This window comes from Sminthopsis crassicaudata, chromosome 6, assembly GCF_048593235.1.
Source record: "Sminthopsis crassicaudata isolate SCR6 chromosome 6, ASM4859323v1, whole genome shotgun sequence".
Lineage (NCBI taxonomy): Eukaryota > Metazoa > Chordata > Mammalia > Dasyuromorphia > Dasyuridae > Sminthopsis > Sminthopsis crassicaudata.
Genome location: NC_133622.1, coordinates 181449639 through 181462146, shown reverse-complemented (window position 1 = coordinate 181462146; position 12508 = coordinate 181449639). Strand labels below are relative to the sequence as shown.

The window sequence follows — 12508 nt, the reverse complement described above, 5'->3', positions numbered from 1 at the left end:
GATGTTTTTTTTATAGAGCAAGACTCACTATTGACAAAATGGGTGGTGATTAGTTAGCTTAGTAATTTCTTTTTTTTTTTTTTTAAGTTCCAAATTCTCTTCCTCCTTTCACCTACTCTCATACCCACTGAAAATGCAAGAATTATAATGTCCATTATACATACAAAGCCATGCAAAACACATTTCCACATTTAGCTTAGTAATTTCAAAAGTCCTGTTTCTTTTCCCTCTTGTATATCCAAAATAGATTACAGATTCTATTTAAATCAGTTCATTTCTATTGTTGCCATTTTTATAAATTTATACAGTCCATGCTTCCTACATGTTCCAGAACCATTTTTAGTGATACATAAAATAAGCCTTTTATTCCAGAGAATCATCAAAATTCATACGACTAAATGTTTAATGATTTACAAGTTAGAATACAAAATAAATTTGCAAACATCACTAGTATTTCATTTGTTACAAACAAAAATCAAGAAGAAAAGATAGAAAAAGAAATTCCATCTCAAAATAACTACAAAAGTGGCAAGGAATTGGAAACTGAATAGATGCCGATCAGTAGGAGAATGGCTGAATAAGTTATGGTACATGAATGTTATGGAATATTACTGTTCTATCAGAAATTATCAGCACGATGATTTCAGAGAGGACTGGAGAGACTTACATGAACTGATGTGAAGTGAAATGAGCAGAACCAGGAGATAATTATACATGGCAACAAGAAGATTATATGATGATCAATTCAATGGATATGGGCCTACTCAGCAATGAGATGATTCAGGTCAATTCCCATAGATTTATGATGAAGAGAGCTATCTGCACCCAGAGAGAGGACACTGAATTCAGAAAAAGAATGTGAGGACTGAATGTGATTCACAACATAGTATTTTTACCATTTTTGTAGTTGTTTGCTTGCTTTTTGTTTTCTTTCTCATTTCTCATTTTTTCCTTTTTGATCTGACTTTTCTTGTGCAGAATGATAATTGTGGAAATATGTATAGAAGAATTACACATGTTTAATATATGTTGGATTACTTGCTGTCTAGGGGAAGGGGTGGGGGGAAGAAAGGGAGAAAAAATGGAATACAAAAATACAAATTGCAAGATTGAATGTTGAAAACTATCTGCATATATTTTGAAAATAGAAAGCTATTATTAAAAAATTTAAAAACTACAAAATGCATACCATATGCAGAAAATAGTCTACCAAGATACACTTGAGACTGAAAAAAAAAAAACCTTCAAAATGGTCTCTGCACAAGTAAAGGAAGACTTTAAAAAGGAGCTTTTCAATGTTCATGAGAGAAAAAGAAAGCAGCACTTTTGTGATTTTGTCTGCAAATAATTGCAGACAAAATAGGGCTCATTGATTGTGGAAGGACTAAACAAACCGTAATGTATTCATGAAATGAAATATATATATTTATATATTTTAAAATAATATTTCTCCCCAATTATATATAAGAATAATTTTTACCATTCATTATTTTTTTTAAATTTTGAGTTCCAAATTCCACTCTCCCTTCCTCTCCTCAATTCTTCCCTGAGATGGGAAGCAATCTATATACATATACAATCATGTGAGATGGAATATAGCTTAATTTTTTGGCCTGAGCCTTGATTTCTTCAGGATAGGGAAGTTCTGGTGAGGAAACTTCCTCTACCAATTCAAAGAGGCAATGGTTCTGCGTCTTATGGTCTTAGAGTTTCCTAGAACACTAGAGATTAAGTCACTTGACAAGACTTATAAGATATGTATGTCAGTGAGGACTCAGTCCCTGGTTCTGAAAGTAACTTTCTATCATGTAGGCCATGGTGACTGTCTATTAGAATATAATTATGCACTAAGAAATGATCACTTTGAGGAACTCAGAGAAACATATAAAGAATGATTCAGAGTGAAACAAGTAAAACCAGAAGGGCACCATTGAATTCTAAAGGAAGTTAACTCTGATTAATTATGTTGACCAAAGATCCAAGTAAATAGATAACGAAAAAGATGCCCCTCCTCTCAACAGAAAGTCCACATACTGCTAGAGTAAAGGTTGAGTTTTGCCTCTGTTTTTGTTAGAGAAGTCTTTTTTTTTTTAAATCATAGTTTTTTATTGACAGTACATATGCATGGATAATTTTTACAACAATGTCCTTTGTACTCACTTTTGTTCCAACTTTTCCCTTCCCTCCCTCCACCCTCTCCCCTAGATGGAGGCAGTCTTATACATGTTAAGCATGTTAAAGTATATCTTAGATACAATATATGTATGCAGATCCATACAGTTCTCTTGTTGCACAGGAATAATTGGATTCAGAAGGTAAAAATAAATTGGGAAGAAAAACAAAAATGCAAGTAGTCCACATTCATTTCCCAGTGTTCCTTCTCTGGGTGTAGCTGATTCTGTCCATCATTGATTAACTGGAACTGAATTGGATCTTCTAAAGAGAAGTCTTCATGTTGTGTATATGTGTGTACATGTACTTCATACCTTTAACTAACAGTGAATAATTTAAAAAGAAAAACATGAATAAAACATTCTTTAATTAAAAAAAAAGTTTTGAATGAGAGATTGAATTAACAAGCATTTATTAAATACCTAATATCTAACTTCAGTTTATACATAATGACACCCTGGGTCTCTCAATCACCTTAAAAGACCCTAATCTAAAGTTCACTTCCACAGACCTCAGAAATATGGGGGAAGTGTTTGGGAAGCAAATGGTTTCCTGACCTGGACTTTTCTTCACAATTTCATTTTATTTCAATAGTTAATTGGAGTCAGAAGACCTGTCTTTTGGATCTAGGTTCTGTCACTGATTATCCATCTGTGTGATCTTAGAAAAGTTAATTCCCTTTCCTGGGGTAGATTCCATATGCTTATCTATAAAATTAGGAGATTGAAACAAATGATCCCTAAGGATCCTTCCAGTTCTAATATCCTAAGATCCTAGTTTGTATGCTATAGTGGAAAGAACAACGGAGTAATAAGACCTTAGGTCTAGTCCTTACTATGCCATTAACTTGCAGGGTGACCTTGAAATTACTTCCATTTTTTGATATCAATATTGAAACAACCCATATTGTTTGGGTTAAAGACAATATGGAATAGTACCTATTATATATATATATATATATATATATATATATATGTATTGTATATATACATATATATGTGTATGTATGTATATATACATACATACATAATATGGGATATAAAAAGAGTTTCCACAGTTGTAATTAAGATCAAATAAGATATGTATAAAGTCCTTTACACTTAATAGATATTTAGCAATCATTAGTAATAGTCATAAAAATGATAGGTTATTAGAAAGGATTTTAAAGCTTATGATTTTTTTTCTATTTAGAGACAAAATTGAGAAGACATGAGAGCAAGAAATAGTAAAACTGGAAAAGACTTAAGAAGCCTTCTACTAACCCTTTCACTTCATTTCTTTTCTTCCTTCCTTTCCTTCCTTCCTCCCCTCCTTCCTCCGTCCCTTTTTCTTTCTTTCTTTCTTTCTTTCTTTCTTTCTTTCTTTCTTTCTTTCTTTCTTTCTTTCTTTCTTTCTTTCTTTCTTTCTTTCTTTCTTTCTTTCTTTCTTTCCTTCTCTTCTCTTCCTTCCTTCCTTCCTTCCTTCCTTCCTTCCTTCCTTCCTTGCTTCTTTCTTTCTTTCTTTCTTTCTTTCTTTCTTTCTTTCTTTCTTTCTTTCTTTCTTTCTTTCTTTCTTTCTTTCTTTCTTTCTTTCTTTCTTTCTTTCTTTCTTTCTTTCTTTCTTTCTTTCTTTCTTTCAGAATTTCAAAAAATTTCAGGAGTCTATTACCAAGTCTTATGTCTATCTTCCCAACATTTCTGATATGTGAAGGGCTCCATATACAATAAAATGTTCCAAGCAGTACTTTTTGTGATAAGCAAAAATATGTTCAAAGCAGCACCTTTTCTGTTTTCAAAGAATTGGAAATTAAAAAATGCTATCAATTGAGGAATGGTTAAACTAATTGTGGCATATAAATGTAAGGAATATTACTGTGTTGTATGAAATGGTGAATGGAATGAATAAAGAGAAGCACAGAAAGATCTCTGTGAACTGATGCTGAGTGAAATAAGCCGAACCAGGAATACACTGTACACAATAATAGCAAGAATGTATGATGATCAACTATGAGAGACTTGGTTCTTCTCAGTACTTCAGTGATCCAAAGCAATCCCAAGAGACTTTAGACAGAAAATGCCATCTGCATCTAGAAAAAGAGCTATGGAAACTTAATGTAAATCAACACATACTAGGTTCACTCCTTTTTTCTGTTTTTTTCCTCTTCCATGATTTTTCTCTTTTCTTTAATTTTTCTCTCCCAACATGATTCATAAAGCAATGTGTATTAAAAATAAACTAAGTGGAAAAAAGGAAAAAAAATAATAAAATATCTGAGACACTAAAAAATGATTACCAAATTACCAAAAAATAATCATAATTCTAAAGAATAGATATGAGAGAACTCCATTCCTCACTCTTTTACTAAAGCAGGATGGGATGACCTGTGTGGGTCCACTCTAGTAGTTTTCTACTTCCATTGTAGTAGTTTTCTTTTAGGAGAACTTCCTTTCCACAGAGTCAGGTGAAAGGGCAATTATATATTTATTCACTATCTTCTTGCATATAGAATTAGTTTTTTTCAATACAGTATATTGATTTCAATTAATCAGTCTTACTGAATTCTTATTTTCTTCCCCCCTTTTTTTTCTTTGCTTATAGTTTTTAAAAAATTATTAAAAGGAGTTGCTCTTTGGGATGGGAGATGACTAAAGGGAGTAACTTATCTTATATAAAAACAAAAGATGTCAATAAAATTTATTTGTTTCTTTCTCTTTTTTTTAAGTGTGAAATTTAGATCAGAGGACTCCAGTTCAAATTCTGGATCTATTACCTATTTAAACTTGGAAAATTCAACTTCTTTGGGCTTCATTTTCCCCCTCAGGCTAAAAAAAGGAGTTAGTTGAGATGATATCTGCATTCTTTTCTAAACTTAAATTTATGATCAATCTCTTGTTTATTAGAAGGAGAATAAAGTTTAGCTTAACCTTGAGAATGTTATAAGTGCTTTTATGGACTTCCTGATTGACAGGAAAGAAAGGATCCACTCCTTCATTTTATAGGTAACTGATGTTCAGGAAGAGCCATACTTGGCCGGGATCATAAAGCTAGTTACTTGCTGAACTAGACCTCCTCTGGGACCATTGTTCTTTCCACTGTACTACATTGTTCTAGATGTCACGGCATACAAAATAAGTGGCATGGAGTCATTTTTGGGGGGCACCCCTCATGGGATTTATCAATCTGATCTGCCAGACTATGCTTGTGACATAGCAATGTTACACCTTCCCTGACTGACCTGTGTAGGTCCACTGTAGTAGTTTTCTACTTCCATTGTAGTAGTTTTCTTTTAAGAGAACTTCCTTTCCACAGTCAGGTGAAAGGGCAATTATATATTTACTCACTATCTTCTTGTGCATTGCTAGATTACTATGATGAAGCAACTCTCCCTTGTACTCTCTGGCAAGAAATGGGCTCAAGGAAGCCACTGAAACAAAGGTAGAACCAGAGCTCATAATTTCTGCACCTGGAACAATTGGGGAGACTTGCCCAGAGAACAGCATGAGGTTGTGGGGGGAATGCCCCAAAATTACCTGGGAGAAGAGAACAGAAAGGCATCTGCTTCTTGGTTATTTCTAAAGCATTGTCCCATGCACCACCTCTATTCTGGCTCCTTTACCCATTAGAATGCAAACTCCTTGAGAGGATAGATGGTCTTCCTTGCCTGAAATTATATCCAATGCTTAGTACACCGTTGGACACAAGAGTAAGAGCTTAACAAATGTTTTCTCTGTCTAACTCTCTATCTCCCTATCATCCATCCATTTATCCATCTATCTGCTTCTACCTACTGAAAACCTTAAAGGAATCAGGAAAAATTAGGAGCTTCTGATATTAATTCTTGACTTTCAGAAATCTAATAGATTTCTAAGCTTCTGAAGGGAAGAAGCATCTTCAGAACTAGGCTGCAGTCTCCGTCTCTGTGGGAATAGGCAGAAGTCCTTTCAAGTAAGTGCTTTTGATATTCCCTAAATTTTCTGTCCCAGGACAAAGACCCAGATGCTCCACCCTTATTTTACTTCTCACTAAAAGTACCATGAAAATGATTGTCCCTAGTGGGATACAGAAATTGTCCCTAGATCTGCAGGATTAGAATCAGTCCTAGAATTCTAGCAGTGGAAAGGACCTCAGAAATCATCTAGGTCCATTTAATCTAACACCTTCATTTTACAGAGAAGGAAACTGAGATTCAGAGAGGGAAAATGAATTGATCAGAGACATATGATTGGCTAATGGTAGAACCAGGAATGGAATAGAAAATGGTACAGCTAGAAGAAATTCAAGAGACCCTCCACTAACTTGTCATTTTTATGACTATTATTATTGATAGTTAAATATATAATATATAAAATGTAAAGGACTTTATATATTTTGTCTCATTTGACCCTTATTACAACCATGGGAACTATTTTTATATTCCATATTATTATATATGTATGGATATACACAGATGTAATAGGTGCTATTATCTTCACATAAAGTATATATCTATATCTATATATCCGCATATATATGTGAAATAAGTGCTATTGTCCTTTTTACCTATTTGTCCACCAAAATGGTCTTCCTAAAGTTCAGGTGTGACTGTGTCTTGTCCTCTTGTCCTCTCAGGTTGGACTCTGTTAGATATCCTATTAGTGGAATGACTGAACAACTTGTGGTATAAAGTTGTGATACCCAATGCTGACTAGCCATGCCATCAAAAGGCTTCTTGATTGGCTGCGATCTTGGTAGTGGAAGAATGAATCAATTACAGAGAGGGGTGCTGAAGAATTCTAAAACTGGCTCTAAAGGAAAAGAGGTTATTTTCCTTTAGGTTGTGAGGAGAGCTGGACACTATGACCCTATCTTCTTAGAATAGGAAAGATCATAGGAATCAGAGATTGGAGGTACCTCAGAGATTACTTAGTCCAATAATTAATTTTACAGATAAGAAAACTGAGGCTCAAATTTATAAAAATTCAAGCCATTCTCCAATTGATAAATGATCAAAGGATATGAACAGACAATTTTCAAATGAAAAAAATTAAAATGATTTCTAGTCATATAAAAAGGTGCTCTAAATCACTATTGATCAGACAAATACTTTTTCCCCCCCTGAGGCTGGGGTTAAGTGACTTGCCCAGGATCACACAGCTAGGAAGTGTTAAGAAGACAAATACATATTAAGACAACTGTGAGATACCACTACACATGTCTCAGATTGGCTAGAATGACAGGAAAAGATAATGATGAATATCGGGGATGCGGGAAAACTGGGACACTAATATATTCTTGGTGGAATTGTGAACAGATCCAGCCATTCTGAAGAGCAATTTGGAACTATGCTCAAAAAGTTATCAAACTGCATACCCTTTTGATGCAGCTTATATCTACTGGGCTTATATCCCGGAGAGATCTTAAAGGAGAGAAAAAGATCCACATATGCAAAAATGTTTGTGTCAGCCCTTTTTGTAGTGGCAAGAAACTGGAAACTGAGTGAATGCCTGAATGGCTGAATAAATTATGGATATTATTATTCTACAAGAAATGATCACAGGATGATTTTAGAGAGGCCTGGGGAGATTTACATGAACTGATGCCAAGTGAAATGAGCAGAACCAGGAGATCATTGTACACAGCAACAAGACTATGTGATGATCAATTTTGATTGGACGTGGCTCTTTCCAACAATGAGATGATTTAGATCAGTTCCAATAATATTGTGATGAAGAAAGCCATCTACACTCAGAGAGACCTGGGAACTGAGTGTGATTCACAACATAGCATTTTCACTCTTTCTGTTGTTGTTTGCTTGCATTTTGTTTTCTTTCTCAGTTTTTTTTTTCCCTCTTGACCCAATTTTTCTTGTGCAGCAAGATAGCTGTATAAATATGTAAACATATATTGGATTTAACATATATTTAAACATATTTAAATGTATTGGATTACCTGCCATCTAAGGGAGGAGGTGGGGAGGAGAGGGGAAAGTGTGGAACACAAGGTTTTATAAGAGTTGATGTTGAAAAATTATCCATGCATATGTTTTGTAAATAAAATGCTTTAATTTTAAAAAGAGTCTATCATAAAAAAATAAAAATAAATAACACTTCAAAAATAAAAATTAAAAAATAAAAGAAAACTGAGTTAGCCCAAGGGTCCTCAGACTCAACCTGGAATCCACAAACTTGCCCAGTAAGCCACAGAATTAGGATTCAGTGCCAGGTCTTCTGACTTCCAAGTCAAATTCTTGTTACTATACTCTGTTGGATCCATGGAAATTTAGAAAATAGTTAAGTGTGAACTCTTTGGCAATCTCAAGTGGAAAAGCTGGTCTCCAGGGAAGCTGCTGTGGTTCCATTAGGCATCATACTCAGGGCTGGATTCTTCACAGGCTTATGGGATAAAGTGGAGAAGATCACTAGCAGCTGGGGGGGAGGGGGGTCAGGAAAGGCTTCATACAGGAGGTAAAAAAAAAACTTGGGCACAGTGAAGGACAGAAATGCAAAAGATGAGCTAAGTGAGTTTCATAGGAACTGAGGCTGTTCCCACCAAGGGCTGGAGGTGAGGATAGGGGTAAGGGAAGGCACTTGGATAATAGCAGAATGATTCATCCCACTGGCTACTGGCTGATGATTTTTGACTAAACCAATTTATGTGATTGAGTACTAAACAGATTTTTTGAAATATTGAAGCATTTTAAATATAGCACTTTGGACTGTTTCACTTCCTTCAGGTTCTCCAATACTGGGAGTCCTCCAACAAAACCTTGATTGACCACTGATTTCTGATGTCATAGAGAGATTGCCAATTCAGATATAGGTAGATCTTGATGATCTCTAAGGATTTCTCTGGTTCTGTGAGGCTGGTGTCAGTTCTATGATTCTTGGTGACTCTTCCCACACTGTACTAACTGTACTAATTAAATGTATTAATTGGAGGTGAGAGGTAACAAGAGACCTTATGAGATAGTGAGGGTATTAGACGTCTGATTAATCAGCAGTCTGCAAGTGAACAATAGAGGGCAGAGGATCTTCTTAGAGTGGATACCAAAAATGGAAACCTGCCTTAGAGGAAGAGCACGTAGGAGGCCATAGCAAAATCAGAAAACTGGCCAATGTCCAAGGACACAAATATCAAACCAAGTAAAGGAATAGCCTGTGGATCAAGCAAGCGTGCACTGGTAGGCTTTAAAAGCTTTGGCTCAAAAGCCAGAGAGAACACAACTAAATGCATGATCAGAAATCAAACAAGGAGGCACATGTCCAGGCAGCATCATTTGTAGAGGGCTGAAACTCCAACAAAGTATGCTTGAATCAGACAGTGGAGCACATAAGGCTAATGACTCTATTAGCATATATTTGGATAAATGGCTCTTCTCACCCCTGGTGCTTGCTGAACGTTTGGTGTTAAGATAATCATAGACAAGGATTGGAGGGCCAGGAAAGAGGGGCCAGAGTCACTTGGCAGCAGGACGAGGAGGAGAGAAGTTGGTGACTCCAGACTCCAGAATTGAGGATTTTGCTTGCTTGACTCCTTCACTTCTCCCCAAAGACCAAGGACTTTAATTCATCCTGACTCTGGCTGATCCCAAGGCCTCTAGGGAGCTAGCCCATACTTTACAATCATTTCATGGGGAATATCCATAGCATAGTGAATAGAAAACCAGGAACATCTGAGTTCAAATTCTGCCTCTCACACATAATCGTTTGTGACTCTGGGCAAGTCTCATTGCCCTAAGCAACTCATTGAGATGAGATTTCAAAGCAGATTTCCACCTGTAAAGAAAGCTTCTTCACCTGGGATTCTCTGTAGAATGAAACACAGGTTTAATCTTCATTCATGGCTTTATTTAACCTCCAGCTCAGCTGAGGTGAAGTAGCTGTGGGCTCTTCCCATTCCTGAAGGGTACTTTCCGTTCAAAGCATTTCCCCAGATGCTCTAGTCCAGTGGTCCTCAGACTTTTAAAATAGGGGGCCAGTTCACTGTCCCTCAGACTGTTGGAGGGTGGGACTATAGTACTCACACTCCGTCTCTGTCTCCACTCCTTAGCCCATTTGCCATAACCCAGCAGGCCGCATAAATGTCCTCAGCAGCCGTACTTTGCCCGCTGGCTGTAGTTTGAGCACCCCTGCTCTAGTCCAGACAGATCTAGTGTCTATTAAAGTCCAAATTAACAGCTCTGGAAAGGGGACTTGGGTCCTGATCTTGACTCACGGGACCTGAAAGAAGTAATTTTCTTTCCATTGTAAGCCTCGTTTTTGTGTTTGCAAAATGGAGAAGTTGGATTAATTGGATGATATTCCAGTACTTCATATTCTTTGTTTTCTTGGACACCAGTCTCTTTATTTGGATTGTGGGTGGGGTCAATTTGGTACTGGCTGAAGAGAACAAACTCTGTCTATAACTGATAACAGCTTCTTCCCGTCCCTTGTATCTCTCTGGGTGCTTCTGGAGCATCACTGCTGGTGGTGAGTTCAACAGCTGATGGCTCCGTATTCAGTGCAGATAACGAATTTGAAGAGATTAAAGTGTAGATGTCATTATCCTTCAGCTCAACTGGCTTCTTAGCATAAGAGTTCATGGGCTCATAAAGAACAGAAACAGCCTGGAAAACAAAAGTATATCCTGTTTAGATCTGATGACACACTTCAAGGCAGATAGCTACGGGGAAGCAGCAGAACACTGAACTTGGGATTCAAATCTGAGTCTGATATTCCCTCTTAGGAAAGATGACAAAGGTGACCTCTTTCCTGTTTTCAATTTACTACTTTACAAACCAAGAAGACTGAAGTAAGGCTCCTTTCAGATCTAAATCTCTGATCCTATTGCAATTTAATTCCATTTTTAGAGGGTTTCTAGAAGTAATTGAATTTCCATTCCTTCCCATAAAAGAGTTTCCATCAACATTTTTTTAAAACGGCTTAAACATAGCTGCTAGAGTTGACATTAGAAGATCAGCATTAGGGCATCTAGGTGGTGCAATGGATAGAGCACCAGTCCTGAAGTCAGGAGGACCTGAGTTCAAATCTAGCTTCAGACACTTAACATTTCCTAGTTGTGTGTGTGTGACCTTAGGCAAGTCACTTAACCCCAATTACCTCAGCCAAAAAAAAAATCTGCTTTCAAGTCAGTTCCATTACTTACTTTGTGGACTTTGAACAAAATGCTTATCCTTGATGAATCTCAATTCCTTCTGAGAAATGGGGGAATAATATTTGCCCAGGCTTCCCCACAGAGTTGTTTTTGAAGGTTAAACTAAATAACATAAAGTGTTAATAGACATGAAGCCCTTTGTCAGTGTGAATCAACCTTCAAAAATCTGTGATTTCATGGTGTGGATACATCCTGTACAGATGTAGAACATAGCCCACCTGAGACTTGGAAGTTGTTTTTCAGAAATTATCACCTGGCAGCTGGCCTGGCCCATACTGAATGGATATGGCTAGACTGATCTCATAGCTATATCATAGGACATATACATGGAGCATTGACAGATTGGATAACCTCTGAAAACTCATAGGGCACTAATGGGAGATGCTAATTGAATATTATATTTTTACAAATAATTGTAATTAATGAGCTACAGCATTTGGTATGAATTATTGACAGGAAAAAAAAAACTTTCCCTCATTTCCGATTTTAACTTTCTAGTCATGATTGATAAGTCTTAACAATTAGCCAGGAGCTACATAAGCTCCCAAGAAAATAAAAGATTTTTTCTTCCATCTTATTTGTACCATTAAGCTTATTATTTGACAATATTATGCCACCAGGAAACATTTAATAAATGTTATCTGGAATGAATTCTATGGAAACACTCATATGGCTTAAGTAGCCATTGAAAAACCTCTGGGAAAGAAAGTAAGGGCTGAGAAAAGAACTCAAGCTAGTATTTTCCATCCCTACCCAAAATCCTAATGATCCTTTGAAGGAAGTTTCAATAAATTAGACCATTCAAAGCTATCTCCTAAGGGAATGTGTTCTTTATTAATTAGAGCATCATCCAGTCTTTGTTTGAACACATCTGTCAAGGATGCTGTAGAGGAATTTCTGCCATAGGTGAGAGATGAGAGTTCTACGATCCCTTCCAAATCAAAGATTTGTATGTACGTACCCAGGATGGATGACAATGAAATCATTTATTCTCCTGGGCTGCAAAAGCACTTACTATCAAAATGTTGACACATGACTATCCAGGACTATACATATCTATTTACTCCTTAAAATCACATAATCTTACAAACTGAAAGGATATCAGAGGTTACCCAGCCATCCTGACTCCAAGCTTAACACTCTAGCCATTATACCACACTGTCATGTCCCATGTTTGGAAGAAACTTTTAAGATGTTCTTTCTTTTTTTTAAAGGCATAATTCAA

The 12508-nt window shown here is 36.2% G+C and overlaps 1 long non-coding RNA gene across 1 annotated transcript in view; it reads right to left on the bottom strand.

Moving 5' to 3' along the window:
• Nucleotides 1-3755: 3755 nt before the first annotated feature.
• Nucleotides 3756-12508, bottom strand: part of LOC141546904 (uncharacterized) — a 43548-nt gene continuing 34795 nt past the window's right edge. Inside the window, exon 5 of the long non-coding RNA XR_012483460.1 lies at nt 3756-10735. This is a non-coding gene — a long non-coding RNA (uncharacterized LOC141546904). The remainder of the gene's footprint in view (nt 10736-12508) is intronic.